At 37.2% G+C, this 17,507-nt stretch overlaps 1 protein-coding gene and 1 pseudogene across 1 annotated transcript in view; one reads left to right on the forward strand and one right to left on the reverse strand.

Annotated features, from left to right (window-relative positions):
• LOC105993183 overlaps positions 1-12,824 on the forward strand; it is a 23,601-nt pseudogene extending 10,777 nt beyond the window's left edge.
• Auh (AU RNA binding protein/enoyl-CoA hydratase) overlaps positions 1-17,507 on the reverse strand; it is a 154,248-nt gene that overhangs the window by 37,490 nt on the left and 99,251 nt on the right. The window lies entirely within an intron of this gene.

Here is a 17,507-nt window from a genome sequence, read left to right on the forward strand (position 1 = left end):
AGGCTAGCGCTCTACCACTTGAGCCACAGCGCCACTTCCGGCTTTTTTTCTTTTTGCTTATGTGGTGCTGAGGAATCGAACCCAGGACCTCATGCATGCAAGGCAAGCGCTCTACCATTGAGCCACCTTCCCAGCCCCCACTCACAAGTTTTAAGTTTATACTCTTCTTTGATGCTATCCTGAAATGTAGTGATGTCATCATGAAATGGAGTAACATCATCACAAAATGGAATGACACCGAATAGGTCCTCTTGTTCTACTAGCTTTTAGTTTGCTTCTCACACATGTAATCTGAGTGACGGCAGTAGTACAAAACAACATTTTTTTTCCCTAAAAGTTTGCACAGCTGCTTACAATAAAACAACCAAGCCTCACAGCAAAGGCTAAGATGAAGATAAATATAGTAACATACACAAGTCAAAATAGATCTGAGAAAAAACTGTTTCAGAGGACATTTCCATGACTGTCCTGAGAAGCAATTTTTAATAATTACACACACCTACACATTATATACATAGTTAAAAATACACATTATTTATAATGTCCTCCTATAACTTAGGAGTTATAAGATTCCTAAACTACCAAACACTATGTTGGCACTCAGTAATCATTTGGATATGACTCATTATTTAAAGCCAAGTACAATGTTAGAATGGTAAATTAACTTGAAGAGTGTCATTTTTTTCACTTTGAAAAATCAAGTTAATTGATCATAAATGGATGCACTGTAAATTATGCAGCTCTATTTTCAAAGTGGACAATTAAAGAGTAAGTTCTAAGCTCTTCTATTTTATCTCTCATTTAACAGAAATTAAATATAATCAAATTTAAATACTGTTATACATTCTATTTCACTTTCATTTTATCTTAGACAAAACCAAGATTGATCATTTGCAAAATATAAAAGTATTTGAAATTGGTTTTGGCTAGTCTCTTAAATCAGTTAGTGAGGCATAAGTTAAACTGTAAAACTATATATATATATATATATATATATATATATACATATATATATAAATCCAGACTGCATCAATTAAGCTTATTGTTTATTTAGTGGTATGAAGTAATACTTTATGAAATTTGTTCTAAAATGACTTTTGTTGCTAAACCTATGGTCAAAATGATTTTGAAATCCTTCCTCCAACAGGAATGAGATGACAATTAAGATTTCTATGTGTCCCCAACCAGAGCCTGACTGTTCAAGGCTGAAGAACCTGAGGATTCTAAAGACAGCTGCCAACAAAAGCTTCTCCTACCAGGCTATGGCATGCTTTAGCTAGACCCACACTACACTACAATGATGCACAGAAAATAAAGTAGGCATCTCTGGCTTCTTTCCATTTTTAGAAGGGAATCATTTAGTTTTTCATCATTAAATATATGTTAGCAACAGGTATTTCATAAAGGGACTCTTTGTCAATGTTGATAAAGTTTCCTTGTTTCTAATTTACGAAGGTTTTTCTTTTAATCATGAATCAACATTAAATTCTGTCAAATCCGTTTCCTGCATCATCATTAAAAAGTTTCCTTTTTTGTAAATATGGTTCATTATGTTGATTTATAAATGATATAAATAGCACTATATCTTTTATGTATTTTTATGTATTATTAGATTTGGTGTGCTAATATGTGAAAGTAGTCTACATATTTCTCTCCTATATATACATGTATATATATAGAGATGTATCTATATATCTATATATAGATCTCTCTCTATATATATATACTTTTGGTAAGAAGATAATGTTGACCTTATGATAAACTGAAAAGTATCCTCTATGCCACTTTTTTAAAGAGCCTGAGTAAAACTGGTGGTATTTCTTCCTTACATATCTTATTTACCAGAAATCATCTGGACCCAAAGGATTGTTTTTGGTTTTGGTGGGGGTAGAGGTATGTGAGGATAACCATGGAGTTTGAACTCATGGGCTTGCAACTGTTAACAGCAAGTACTCTACTACTTAAGCCATGTCCTCCCAGCCTCTAGTTTTCTTTGTGAGAAATTTTTAATTAATCCAGGAATTCAGATTTCTATTTCTCATGTCAGTTTTAGTAACCTTGTGTCCCACAAACTGGAGAATATGCTGGTATAAAGTTGCTCCTCATCTTCTAGTATCACCTGTAGGATCTGCAGTGTTGGCCTATCTTTCAATCATTTTTTAATGTTTTTTTTTATTGTAAAGATACTGTACAGAGATGTACAGTTACGTGAGTAAGGTAATGAGTCCATTTCTAATGAGCATTGTTACCCCCTCCTTTGTTTTTTGCCTACCATCCCACCTCCCCAACTCCTCCCTCTGCCCTCCTCCCCAAGTTGCAAAGTTCATTTTCAACCTAGTGTCTTGTACATCTCATTATTACAATGGGTCAACCTGTATCCTTGTTTCAGCATTTTGTTATTTCCCTTCCCCTCCCCAAATTAGAAAAATGTATATACAAGATGCAGGGCACCGGACTCAAATACAGTGACAACAGGGGTTATACCATGGGGAAGAACATACAAAAGAAACAAAAAAATCACATAGTACATTAAAAAACAACAGTGACAAAGATAAAATCTCTTGTGTCCCTATCTTGGGATTCATTTCACTTAGCATCATTTTATATGGTCATATGTACATAGCTTTTGACCTTTTCTGTTTGTCTGATAGGATTATCCTATGTGTATACTAGTTATTATATATAAGGGAAACCATGGGACCTATGTTTCTTTGGGTCTGGGTTTACTAAATATAATTTTTTCCAAGAACTGACGACCCAGAAATGAACCCACAGACCTATAGCCACCTAATCTTCGATAAGGGAGCTAAAAAGATAGAATGGAAGACAGCCTCTTTAGTAAATGGTGCTGGAAAAATTGGTTAAACACGTGTAGAAAACTAAAACTAGATCCTTATATATCACACTGCACCAGAATCAACTCCATCAAGTCAGCTCCATCAACCTCAAAGCAGGTACCCTGAAAACATTACAGAAAGGAATAGGAGAAACTCTTTTTTTTTTGGGTCTGGTCGTGGGGCCTGAACTCTGGGCCTGGGCGCTGTCCCTCAGCTCTTCAGCTCAAGGCTAGTGCTCTACCACTTGAGCCACAGCGCCACTTCCGGCTTTTTTCTTTTTTCTTTTGCTTATGTGGTGCTGAGGAATTGAACCCAGGGCCTCATGCATGCAAGGCAAGCGCTCTACCACTGAGCCACCTTCCCAGCCCCAGGAGAAACTCTATGGCTCCTTGGCACAGGCTGAAATTTTATTAATAAAGACCCAGATACACAACAAATCAAAAAAAAGGTTGGACAAATGGGACTGTATGAAACTGCAGAGCTTCTGCATGGCAAAGGACAAAGTATCTGAAGATATTTCATATTTTTCTGTTGTTGAATTATAATTTAATTTGGCTGGAGTCAAAGAATGTATTCCTTATTATTTTAACTATTTAAATTTGAGATGGCTCACTGAGATAAATGTTCTGTTTTGATGAATATTCTGTGTATAACCTGAAAAGAATGTAAACGATGGTGGTCATGTGGAATGCCATGAAAATGCCAAACAAACCAAGTAATGTAGTTCAACTTTTCTATGTTTGAACCTTTTTAACAGTGCTGGGGATGGAACCCAGGGCCTTATGCAATTAAGCTGCGGCTCCAGCTCTGTATTTTCACTGATTTTTCTTACTCAGTTATGTAATCTCAAGCCAAAACAGATTTCTTCTCTTTTTAAAACTTCTGAATTTTTTTAACATTTCATATACTTTGAAATTCTTTTTTCAAAGTTGTACGCACATAGTAGACTACTGTGTCTCTTTGACAAATTCAATTGTTATTATAAAATGTCTGTTTATCCTTGATAATACTCCATGCCCTGAAATCTACTTTGTCTGTGATTAACATATCTACTCCAATTTCCTTATGCATTATTACCAATGTTATATCTTCTTCCATCTGTTCAGCCTATATTATGTCTTTATCATTAAACTAGCTCTTATGAACATCACATGACTTTTTGTTTAATCAGTCTGGTGATTTCTTCCTTATTATTGCACTGTTGAGAAAATTTACATTTAATATGATTACCAATATGGTTTGGCTTAAACTTACCATCTTGCCATGGTTTCCCATTTTTATTATCTATCCTTTGTTGCTTGCTCTTTCCTTATCTTCTTCAGGTTGAACACTTCTAGTATTTCATTTTGTCTATGCTACTTTCCTGCTGGTGATATTCCTTTAAGCTTTTAGTACTTGATCTGCAATTGCTTTCTCAACTGGGGTTTTGTGAGAGAATAAAGCTGACAGGAAATGATATAAAGTAGTATTCCCAGGACAGTACATACAATACACTGAATAGCAGTGTTAAGGAGCTAAGACTTTAGTTTTCACCAATTATGGAAAAATACTGGACATGGCTTTTTCCTCCCCCACCTTCTCTGCTAGCACTGTAATTCAGATCACTTGACACTATACCCTGTAGGTCTCTGAGGCACTTTTCATTACTTTTTAAAGGGATTTTTCTTTATGTGCTCTGGTTTAGGAGGTTTCTATTTCTGTACTTTTAAATTCACTAGGCTTTTCTTCTGCAATTTCTATTGCTGTTATTTCCATGCAGAAAATTTTCATTTCAGAGATTAAATATCTTAGTCCTGGATATTTCAAGTAGTTCTTTTATCAAGTAGTTCTTTCACTAGGTTTGCCTTTTTCTTTACAAATGCTTTAGTAGAAGTATGACAGCTGTTTTGAGGCTCTTTTCTGCAAATCTCATTGCCTCTTTCTATGGACTGCTTCTTCTCATGGGTCATATTTTCTGTTTTGCCACTGTAAGTCCAATTTTTTTAGACATGTGATTTTTACTCTGTGCTAGATTATACCATTCAACTAGGCAGTTAAATTCCTTGGTGAGCAAGGAGAGTCTTTGAAGTCTGTTCTTAAACTTTGTTAGGACAGCTCTAGAGACCTCATGTCTTAACAATAATATAGCCCTCTTAAAGCATAATCCTTCTGGATTTCTACTTAATTCAGTGATTTTATGTCTTCTTTACTTTGCTATTATGAATTTGTGTGAACTTTGAGAACTATTTGTGTAGTTTCCTAACTGTTCCTTGTCTGGTTTGATGTGCACATCTTGGTATTCAAACAAGTTAAAGATAACTTCTATTTAAAGTTCTGGAATGGTTCTTCTGTGCATTTACTTCTTCCCTTATACTGTAACTCACCAATTTAGTCACTCACTCCTCAGAGATGTTCACAGACTGCTGGGATTCTTCATTCTTGTACTATAATTTAGAAAATGACTACACACAGAAAGATGCAGTGATTTTATCCTTGTTTGAGTCTTTTCTCTCAAGATTAGAGACCTGAAATTCAATGTTTAAAATAGTTGTCTCATATATTTGCCAATATTGTCAGTTATTTTAGGTTGAAAGGCAAACCTGCTCTTTGTTAATCCAGCATGGCTAGAAATAAAGTAAGACTATACTCTTGAATTAGACATGAGTCAAGTTTTAAACTGGGAAAAATGAGAGGGTACTTTTCTCTGTTGAATAACCAAAAGTGACTAGGAAAGTTACTAGATCACTTGGTAACTCAGGGATGGGTGAAAAAGAAATGTCAAAAAGCTCAGGTGACACAGTAATTGGATAGAATAACAGCATTCCATGTCTACTCAGTTCATGTTGTTCACCAAAGTGCTTAGGTAAGATCATTGCAAATGTCATGAAGATACATTAGACTTATCTAGTATCTTTAAAGTATGGTTTATATACTAATTACTTGCCAACATTAAATTTATGAGCTACATTTACATGATAAAGCTCAGCACTACCTGAAAAGGGTTTGAGTCAAATTGTTTTCTAATAGAAATACTTTAATATAGTGTTAAACTTACCACAGAGAGGTTACCTAAAGATTACAGGATCATGCAGACCTCTCTCTCCCTTAGACACATTAGCCAGAAAGCATTATTTCCACAAACATGGCACTGAACACTCTTGCCAGGTTGAAATAGCATTAGAGCAAATTAACAGCCACTGGTACCCTATTTTTTCATAATAGCTAAAATTTAATGAGCAACTGCTTGTCCTCAAGCTCTATTCATATAATACCACATTTAATTCCAAAAAACTCTTCATATTAAAGATCAGGATCCAAGTCCCATAATTAGTTGATGCAACTAACTAGTTCTAATCTCCATGTCCACAACTACTACATCAGTAGTTAGTGACTGGCCATGAACCCACTGACTCTTTCCTAAGTGAGGAACTTCTGCCAGAATGAAGAAGGACTGAACTTTTTACAGTCACATAGCAGAAACTGATTGAGGAAAGGTACCTAGGAGTACCACTTAGAGAGAACTGAAGTGGTGGCTATGGCAACAGGTACTTCCGCTGAATATAGCAGACTCATGGTTTGCTGAAGCAGGCATGTCTATATTCTCTCTAGCTCCCTCTGCTATGAGTTGCTCTTCAGAAACGGAGAAGAGACCTGCTTCATGACTGCACACAGATGTCTGTGTTGGAGTCAACTCCAAATGGCCAATGGATTCTATTATTGGGAGCACGGTGCTGGGAAAGGACTCTGCAGCCCTATACTCACACCTGCACCAGGTTTACCACACACAACATCACCTGTGTCAGCAAGGAATGAGTTTACCACATGCAGAACTGAATTTCAAATGTGTTAAAATAAAATTGAGCTGGACTCACCTACTGTCTATTGAATTGCCTGTATAAAAATGTTTTCAGAAAAAGAAAGATGCATACCTCAATACTGTGACAAATAACTGTTCACTCAACATTGTGTTGTCTAAACCAATGATTCAATTTAAAGCTAAGAATGGAGTACAAACTTCCATCTTACTTTATTTAAGGCACTACTGATACAATCCAGTGACAATTATGTAGATTAAATCTCTTTAGTAAAACTTCATCACAGGACTGAATCAGTGAAACCCTGGGCTAGGAAATATCTGAAGTTGAACTGGTGATGTGATTCAAGTAGTAGAGCACCAAGCTTAAACAAAAATGCTAAGCAAGAATGTGAAGCCCATAGTTCAAGCCCTAATACAGCAAACACACAAAAATATATCTGTTCTATCAAAATGTGTGTATGTAGAATAAATCTAAAACATGAGAACTTACACCTTTCCACATATTCTCCCTATACTATGTCCCATTCCCTATTAAAAATTTCTGACTATTCATGTTTTTCATTTTCCTGACAGTTATCTCTGACAGTTAAGCTCTAGAGAATAAACTCAAATACAGGTTTCAGGGTTTATGTTTACTATTGATTCTCCTAAACTTGAACTTTTGAATTTAACACCTCTACAATAATTGTAAGCACTTGGCCTAGTGTGATTACAAGTAAAGAAGACATAATTAAATTAAGTTCCACCTGGCTAATGGTACAGCAGAGCCACACATTTCTCTGCACATCTATAACCCTCCTTGATCGGCTACACTTCTCTGCCCATAATATTTATAGACTGTAACCTTAAAGTAAGTAGCAACTAAGACTGCTTTAATACTCATTTCAACTCATTAAAAAAAAACTATTGTGATACCAAGAGATGTGCTAAAAAATTACATTTTTTGCTGCTGTTGTTGTTGGTCGTGGGGCCTGAACTCTGGGCCTGGGTGCTATTCCTCAGCTCTTCAGCTCAAGGCTAGTGCTCTACCACTTGAGCCACAGTGCCACTTCCTGCTTTTTCTGCTTTTGTGGTGTCTCATGCATGCAAGGCAAGCACTCTACCACTGAGCCACCTTCCCTGCCCAGAAAAATTACAATTTATTCTTTATAAATGTCATGATCTCACCACTCCAAGGAACTTAAAAAGCCTCTAGATTTAAGATTAAATGGAACCATTTTTCTTGCCATTGCTTAAAAACATGGCTTTCCTCAACAAGATGAGGCAAATTATGGAGGTTTTACTGGGGGTTCTAATTATTTTCTTTCTGTGAACACAGGGTTCAGGAGAGACAGAGGTTATTATATTCAGGTTGCCCTTCCTCAGGAGTCATTTGTATTCCTGGTCAAATTTAGAATGACTGTTGACTGGACTTACTTTATACCCATTATTTCTGCAAAGATTTACTTTGACCAAAATGATAGTCAGTTGAACTATCTTTCTAAAATAGGGTCATTTAGGAGGCTAATTTTTCCTATACGTTGCCCATCCAAAAATGTCCTTAACTCTGCTGCTACTCCTGGATGGCAGTTTATCAGGTATAGAATTATAGATTTAAAATGTGGTTACTTTTTTGTTGTTGCTTTTTTTTTGAAGATACTTCTAGCACAATATTGTTGATGAAACATTATACAAGTTTGACAGCTCAATTACAAGCAACTTGTCTTTCTTCTCTCAAAACTTTTGTGATCAACCCCTGGAGCACTGACATTTCACAAGTTTATAGCCATGGATGGCTCTTTGTCATTAAATGTATTTGCTCTCAGTGGATAAATATAAAGAGGTCTCTTTTCTATAACTGGAAATTCCCTTTGCTCACTGTTTCTTAACTTCCTGGCCTCATTTTTTTCCTTTTCCTTACACTTGAATAAGTTAAATACACACATCAATTTCCTACAGACCTATTCTTGCATTTTTTTATTTTGCCCATAATTTTATACTTCAAATTTATTTTCTAATAACTTAATTTTCAAATTTTCATTTAAGATAGCTGAGAGCAAATACATCTTTGACTGACCAAAAAGATAGTCAGTTGAACTATCTTTCTAAAGTAGGGCCATTTAGGAGCCTAATTTTTCCTGTATGTTGCCTATCCAAAATGTCTTTACTCTGCTGCTACTCTTGAATAGCAGTTTATCAGGTACAGAATTATAGGTTTGAAAATGTGTTTTTTTTTGTTTTTTAGAAGATACTTCTAGCACAATGTTGCTGGTAAAACAAATTATACAAGTTTGTATTGGGAAAATAGGAGAGGGAATAGTCCATAGCAAATATTATAAATATTATAAATATCCCAATTATACCCTGTTTTTGGAAACCTAACTTCTGGCCTATATGTTCTAACACAGTTACTGATCCTGAACCTCTACAGGCATCCTAGGAAAGAGTGATGTGTTTCATCAGTGGCCCCAACAAAGCACTTTCCAACCTACCTCATCTTTACACCATACATTCTTACAATTGTTACATCTTATCTGTTAATGGTTTAGTTCCCTTTTACTTGGGTATTTTTTGTTCTATGATTATGCAGTGTTTTTTCTTTTACAGTATATGCTTTCACTGTGGCAAGCCTTAAAATAAGCAGGAGGCAAATAACATCAGGCGTGTACCCTGGATTCTTACCCAGAAGTATTAATGACCTTTGAGCTTATGATAGAATGCCATCTTCACACAAAAAAAGTGGAGAGAAGACCATAATGAATGTTATGTACCAAAGACTAACCTTCAAGAGTATTTTAAATAAATACAACTTGTTACTCTATAACTGGCTCTTGTGGATAAGGGTTGCATAAAATCTGAAAACACATAAAATTAAGTGTGTTATCTATTTTAACTTTGCAATGAGGCCAAGATTCCTTGTAATCTGTTACATAGGATTTCACAGAACTTTCCCAAAGGGGCTACCAGGCCTCACAAAGGCAATACCTCTTCCTTAACACTAAAGATGTGTGCTCCCCCAAGGATAGAGTGTACAATAAACAGAACAGGCACTCTCTCCCTCCTTAACACCTTAATCAGCAATAAAGTAAAATTCTATAAAAATTATGAAAGATGATGTGATTTTAGAGATGATGAACATGGTGGCTTGCACATTTTATGTGTGTTTTTCTTTGGGTATACTTGGCTAGGAAGTGTGAGAAGTACAAAGATAATTGGGAGCAAACCTGTATCTCCAACACCATAATCCAAGTCTCTAAACTTTCAGTCCAGCTAGCAGCAAAGGGAGTGCCTGTTGAGAATCTAGTGAAAGATGTATCACTCTCGCCTAGAACTGGCCACACTAGAAAGGTGCCAGCCACAAATATAAAGCTCCAAAGTATAATTCACATGAATACAGTGTTTTATAGAGTAGAAAGAGGTTTAAAAGGTAACAAATGTACCAGGCAGAGTAGTGTATGCTATAATCCTAGCTACTCAGAAGGCAGAGATTGGAGACAGTGGTTCCTGGGCAGCCTGGACAAAAACTTCACGAACTACATGTCAATTAATAACTGGGTAAGGTGACACCAGTTATCCCAGCTATGTAGGAAGCATATGGCTAGGTGCAGTGGTGTCAGCCTGTCTTCCACAGTGACATGGCAAAGCACAAGTAAGAGAATGAAAGTTCAGGCTGACAGGAGCATAACGCAGGACACTATCTTGAAAATAACCAAGTGGCTGGAAGCATGACAGGAAGAATACCTTCCAAGGCCCTGAGTTCAATCCTAGTACTGCCCTAACCCCCCAAAGAGGGCAGCAAACATTATAATCCTTAAGACAACTTCATAATGTAGTTATATCATTTTCATTTAAAGAAAAACTCTGAGAGAATTAAACACCCTGCCATAATTAATAAATTAGTAATTTGCCATATTAATATATACTTAAACTCAGATCTCCTTACCTCCTTACCCATGCACATGGATTAAGGAATCTATATAGGAAGACTCCTATCTTTTACTGTTTGCTTGTTCCATTCGTACAGTATCTTATTCCTGTTTTACAAGAGTAGATTAAAGTGGTTTTTCAGATTTGTGCTTTTAGTTTTCTGCATTTTCTGACTCCTTTGGGCCCCATGAGTAGAAAGTAGACACAGCTACCTCAGGGAGTATATGTCATTCTTTTTAGGTAGTGGCTGTAACTGGCAGCGTAAATTTGAAGGCAATGTCTCATTCTTGCTTTGTGGTTTAAAGGAGCATATATCTAGCACATGTGGTACCCTGGGTTTTCTGGCAGAAAGCAGAGAAAGGTAATGAAGGGAGTCCACTTCCACTTCCTGTTCTCTTCTTTTCCTTGTGCTGACCACTTCCTTTCTCTTCTTGGAAGAAAGACAATAGTGTGAATTTGCTGGTTCCAGCCCCTCCATCTTGCCCAGAGGACCTACTCTGGCACTCACACATCTGTCCCCCTAACTTCCAATTTCAACTATACACTGTTCTAGTTTTCAAACAGTAACTCTAGATGATTATATGGATGTGTCAAGGAAAGTAAAATGACAACCAAACTGAAAATCCATAGCGTCAACCTCCTCTCAAGGGCCAACAATCAAAACATACAACTTTCTAAGTGAAATTTACTATTTGCTATAAGAAGTCTCTTTATACTTTACTGCTTGGGCTGGAGGTAACTCAAGTGGTCGTGCCTCATAAGTACACGTTCCTGAATTCACACCCCAGTATCATCAAAAATTAAATAATTACAAAAAACCTCTTCACACGAAGGCACTATTTTCTTTCTTTCTTTTTTTCTTTCTTTTTTTTTGAGGGGGGTCCGGTCGTGGGACCTGAACTCTGGGCCCGGGCGTTGTCCCTCAGCTCTTCAGCTCAAGGCTAGCACTCTACCACTTGAGCCACAGCACCACTTCCGGCTTTTTTCTTTTTGCTTATGTGGTGCTGAGGAATCGAACCCAGGGCCTCAGGCATGCAAGGCAAGCGCTCTACCACTGAGCCACCTTCCCAGCCCCACTATTTTCTTTTATACTTGAAAAAATACTTCATCTTCCCGTGTTGAAGTCACTTTTAGTATTATCCCATGGTATCCTCAGCCAATGAAACTGTTCTGTATGTTCCCATTATAACTTCAGCCCAACATTACTCATTCCAAAGCTGAGGATACAGAATTTGAAGCATTTGCAAATGGTGTGCATGTGCACAGGACACACACACACACAGACACACACACACACACACACACACACACACACACAGATGACACTGTAGAGACATACTTTCAAAATCCCAAATGCTTTTAGTTTTAGTGGTAATGTACATTACAACTATTTTAATATCTTCTTTGAAAATAAATTCATACATATTCAATTGTGATGTATTTAAATATATTCAAGGACATGATGCATAATATATTTAATAGACAAGCATTTAAAAAAAAAAACAAGCTGCTGCTGTGACTACTCCTGTGCCACAGTTTATCCTACTGGAGTGTAATGGTTTAGATAATTAACATTTCCTAAATATTCAAGCAAGCATTCTTCATGAATGCCCTCATAAAAGATGGATTTGATGGCTGTTGAGAGGCCCAAGGTGAAAAGATGTGATAAAGACAGTGATCTAAAACAAATACTATGAACTGACAGATCTAAATATAAATGCTCAGTTTCCATTTCATTAGTTCATATTCAGACTGAACGAGAAATGTTTAATTTCTTTTCAATACAAATTCTCCCAGACTATCTTAGTTTCAATAGGAAACAAATGGCCTTGCCCTTTTTTTTTTTTTGGTACTGCCTACAGAGGTGGCTGCCATTCCCTACTATCATGTCTACTTTCTAGTGAAGCCTAAGATGGTCAGAAAGAGGACTAAGAGTCCACCAAGTGCCAACCACACCAATATGTGAAGGTTAAGCATAACAAATAGAAACTCAAGGGTTTGAACAAGAGGAAAGGAATATTTAAGGGCCACATCTTGATGCCCAACTCTGGCTATGGGAGCAACAAGAAAACAAAAAACAAATGCTGTTCAGTGGCTTTCACAAATTCCTGGCCCATAAGGCCAGGGAGCTGAAGGGCTTCTGATGTGTGAAGAGTCTTACTGTACTGATATAGTACATACTGTTTCTGCCAGAAACTGCAGTAAAGCCCTTGCACAGAGCTGCCTAGCTGGACTTCAGAGTCTCTAGACCCAATGCCAGGCTGCACAGCTAAGAAAACAAATAGACAGCCATGTGCATATTTTATTTATGCTTAAGTCTCATCACACAAAAGAAAAAGAAGAGAAAACTCTCAAATGCTTTCAGTGGTTAAACTGCATTTTATTCTGATTGAATGAGTTTCAAGCTGTAATTCTTTAAATTTAGTCTTCTCATACGTCAAACCCTAGCATATCACTTTAAAAGTACGAGAGAAAAACACTTACTTTGTTTATTTTCATATAACTACAAAATAAACAAACAATCAAGGTAACAAATACTTTAGTTCAATTTACCTCTTAATAAAGACACACAAGCAACTAGTGGCCAATCGTGGCTTTCAACTCTAGAGCACTGGTAAATGGAACTATAGGCATCTATACAATTTATATCTTCCAAACTACATTTTTTTGGGGGGAGGGTCGTGGGGCTTGAACTCTGGGCTTGGGTGTTGTCCCTGTGCTCTTCAGCTCAAGGCGAGCACTCTACCGCTTAAGCCACAGCACCACTTGCGGTTTTCTGGTGGTTTATTGGAGATAAGAGTCTCCTGGGCTTTCTTGCCAGGGTTGGGCTTGAAACCGTGATCCTCAGATCTCAGCCTCCTGAGTAGCTAGGATTACAGGAGTGAGCCACCGACGCCTGGCTCAAACTACACTTCTTAAAGTTCTTGTGAAGGTCAAAGGCAATTAAAATCACCTCTAGTTAGTTAAGAATAAGGGGACTTTGAGAACTGAAGATGTGAGGAGCTGGGATTTTGAGAAGGCTCTCAGAGAAAACCAAAGCGAGGCTGTGAAAGACAATAGGTAGAAAAGAGGAGGATCAAGTGGCAAAGTCTGGAGGAAGGAGTAAGCATCCACTTGGAGACCTCTGTTGTCGTTGCTGCCCCGTCTAGCTCCCATTGGAAAGCCCAGATGGAGAAACCCAAGTTCCCATGACCAAGACGGATGAGGCAGAGCAGCTGTGTGAACAGGGCCTGTGCTCTCCTGGTGGACACTAGAGTATTTTTTAGTAAAGGAGAGAAATGCTGGGCTGCTACAAAGTAGCAAAAGTCTACTACAGATTTTCAGACCTGAGAGATATTGAAATATTTCTCAGTATAAGTATTTAGATAAATTTAAACTGCACTCACTTCCTGCCCCTCCCCCCCACTTTAGGCCTCAAAATAGATGCTCCCTGTGGTGTGACAAAGGAGTAAGAATCTTCTATTGGCCTCCACCTAGAATGTTAGTTCAATTTGTCACCAGGTCCAGATGAGGGTTGTGAAGATTCCCTTTGGAAGTAGGGACTTTCCACTCAGGGTCCCTGACTTCATTTACAAAATGAAAATTTCTGAACAAGTCATAAAGCAACAAAGACAGTGCTACTCAATACTTTGTTTCTGAGGTCCTGGACGCCATTTCCCAGGCCATATTTTTCCTAGTCTCTCCCCTAAAATGAAGCTAAAGGGTGAAGATCAGTCTTCTGTATTTGCTTCAGGCTGAGTTTTTAAATTCCTGGCTGCTATTTACTATGCCTAATTTTTCCTAATCTATACTGCTCAAATTCAGATTATAATCAATACACATAAGGAATCTATTTTAAAGACTGGCATAGCCTGCTTTGTGCCTCATGCACTACCTAGCAAGTCAAACACTGCAGTCACTCACCTACCAAAATAACACTGCACAGTTCAAATAAACCCCCACACTGGTTTTCATCACTTTGAATCAGACAATAACAGCTGTACTTTGGTGCTTTTCAAAATACTTTTATATTGCAAAGATTAAATATTAATTATAGAGAAATCCAACTGGAAGCTGAAGTTCAAATATAACCAAAATACCTTACTAAATATACAAATGCATAACTTGGAATTCTGGAAAGAGTTAAATATTAGTTGTCAAAAAAGGAGGCTCTAGTTTCCTTGGAAGCACGGGTAGGAGGATTGGGAGCTGAGATAACTAAACACAAAAAGAGGATGGGAGTAGGCTTAAGTGATAGAGGTCTGCCTAGTAAGTAGAAGATCCCGAGTTCAAAATCCTATATATCACAAAAAGAACAAAAAGTAGAAAATAAAAAATAATACTTGTAATCTCACAATTGGTTAATTATTATAAAATTTGGAAATACCACTTTTATACAGAAACATAAGACTTAGCTAAATGGATTTCTGTTTGCTAAAACTGGGGCAAAGGATAAAACTAAACTTATGCAGCATTCATTCAAGCTCAATCAGAAAGTCTTTATAACAAATTACATGGAAAAGAGTATGCTTCCAAATGGTGACTGCAGTATGTGCATTTGCTTGCAGAGACAATTAATGCATGCAGCTGGTGTCAACCTTCAGTAAGTTTCAATCAAAGCTTGACAGCTAACAGTTATACACAGGGTAATTATAGCAAATGGTGTTCGGGCTTAATGTTCTGTCATTTCTTTTATTTTTTTTTCCTGGAATGTAATCAACAAGATATTAAGATTGCTTCTGCTTAACTTTTCTTTAATATTCACACTGATGAAAATAAATATTCAGTCACAAGGTATTTAGTATGGGTAAAGAAAAAAGGCCTAACCAACATATACATACATACAATATCCCAATAGCTCCTCTATAAAAAAAAAAAAAAAAACAAGAATCCCCAACAAGCTTCTAACTTTTCACAAGTCCTAGACCTGCCTACAAACATGGAATGAGTATTAGTTTGGATCAGATGTCAGTGCTTTTGTGTGTTAAATAAGGAAGCACAACAGCAGCTCCCACTGGAGATTATGTTATTTGAAAACCTGGTGCTCCTACACATTCTTTGTGTGTAGTGCAACAGCTAAAATAGACATTAGACTAAGTAGCATATGGTCCAGATTTAATACAGCATGTGCTTAAATTTTTATAGTAAAGTATTTACAATGTTAATTCTCATATCCACATGGACCTTTAAAGCTCCATTCTAGGGCAATTACATATTTAATTTCATACACTTATACCTGCTGTAATGAACCCAGGTAGCTTCCCACGTTCCACAGGCTAGCTGATATTTTAAATGATGCTTCTGCTTGTCGGATCAAGAGTCCCACACAAACCACTGAAGGGAATCATTGTGGGGAGGGTGTCCAAAGAGCTATGAAACAACTTTGTTCCTTCCTTCCTATGTCTCCTTTGCTTACTGCTGTATTTCTAGCCACTAGCAGGGTTTGGTACAAAACTGGTACTCAAAGTACTCAGTAGACAGGTACCTCACAGACTACTACATTGGGAAATCAGCACAAAACACTCTAAAAAAGTCAAAACATTCTGAGTATGTGACACTTTGCTTTGGCATTAATGTACTCACAAATCTGGACTGAGAATGACAGAAGAATCAATAGATTTATCAATCAAAAGCCTCTAGCTACTAGTAATACAGTGGGAACAAATTTGGACAATTTATACAGAAAAGGTAATTACTGAGAGGTGTCTTTTTTTGGGGGGGGGGTAATAAACTATGAAGAATGTTTTATAAAAACCCAGGCAGCAGTTGAGTCCCCATGAACAAGGATCGAAGCCCCAAAGGATTCTTGAGAGGCCTGCCTCTGGTAAGAAAGAACCCTGCTGCGCAAGAGAGGTGCTGCCCTAAGAACTGCTGCCCTGGCCAGGGACAAAGCAATAGAAACTTAGCCTGCAGCCACCCAATACTATACTGCAAGGGCCCAGAGACTTAAAGAGGAGGCATTGGTGTCTACCAATGGCCACAAACTTTCTGTTGGTGCTTCTTCACCACACCGTTCACTTGGCTGACACACCACCAGCAGGAAAGCTCTTCCTAGTATTTCTTTTTATTTTCATGATTTTTAAAAAATTGTTATTAGAAGGGAGATGTACAGAGAGGCTACCATTTCTTAAGTCAGCTAGTGAGTATATTTCTTTTTGGACAATGTTACCCCTTCCTTAGCTCATGTCCTAGTATTTCTGTTAAGGAGCTCTCTCCTAAAGACTCCATGAGAAAGGACTGTGCTGTGTAACTGCCTCTTATGAAAGTGTTAATTAAGTGGCTATTAACTAGCATGATAGGTGAGAACAGGTGAAGTCTACACTTCACATATTTGAACAGCAATACAGATTTCTTCAGTATCAACTGGCATTAGAAATGTTACACTTACATGAGGTCATATAAAATAAAGGTTATAACTGAAATAAGTTTGTTAAGACATCTAAATTGATGTGCATATGTGCACATTCATGAGGCCAATCAGCAAAAAATAATTACAGACACTTAAATATACTGCCCTGTGGGTATCCTTGTTGCAATGGGTCATCAAGTGTCCTTGTGTCAGCATTTTGTTATTCCCCTTCCCCTCCCTAGATTAGACAAATGTATATATAAGATGTAGGATACCAAAATCAAGTACAGTGACAACAGGGGGATATGCCATAAGGGAAAGAACATACAAAAGAAACAGCAACAACAACAAAAACATAAAATCACATGGTGTATTTAAAACATAACAATAAAGACAGACCTCTTGTGTCCGTATCTTGGGGTTCAATTCTTATATGGTCATATGTACATGCCCCTTTAAATTTCGGCAGCCACAAAACACAAATAGCTCCTGATTATTCATTTGTCTTCTTTTCTCTCTTCTCAGAGGTACAAAAGTGCTGGCCAAGTATGGAGGTTCCTCAAAAGACTTCACATAGAACTCCCCTATGACCCAGCAATCCCACTTTTGGGCATTTACCCAAATGCTTACAAACAAGACC

The sequence above is a fragment of the Dipodomys ordii genome, unplaced genomic scaffold, assembly GCF_000151885.1.
Source record: "Dipodomys ordii isolate 6190 unplaced genomic scaffold, Dord_2.0 Scaffold93, whole genome shotgun sequence".
Lineage (NCBI taxonomy): Eukaryota > Metazoa > Chordata > Mammalia > Rodentia > Heteromyidae > Dipodomys > Dipodomys ordii.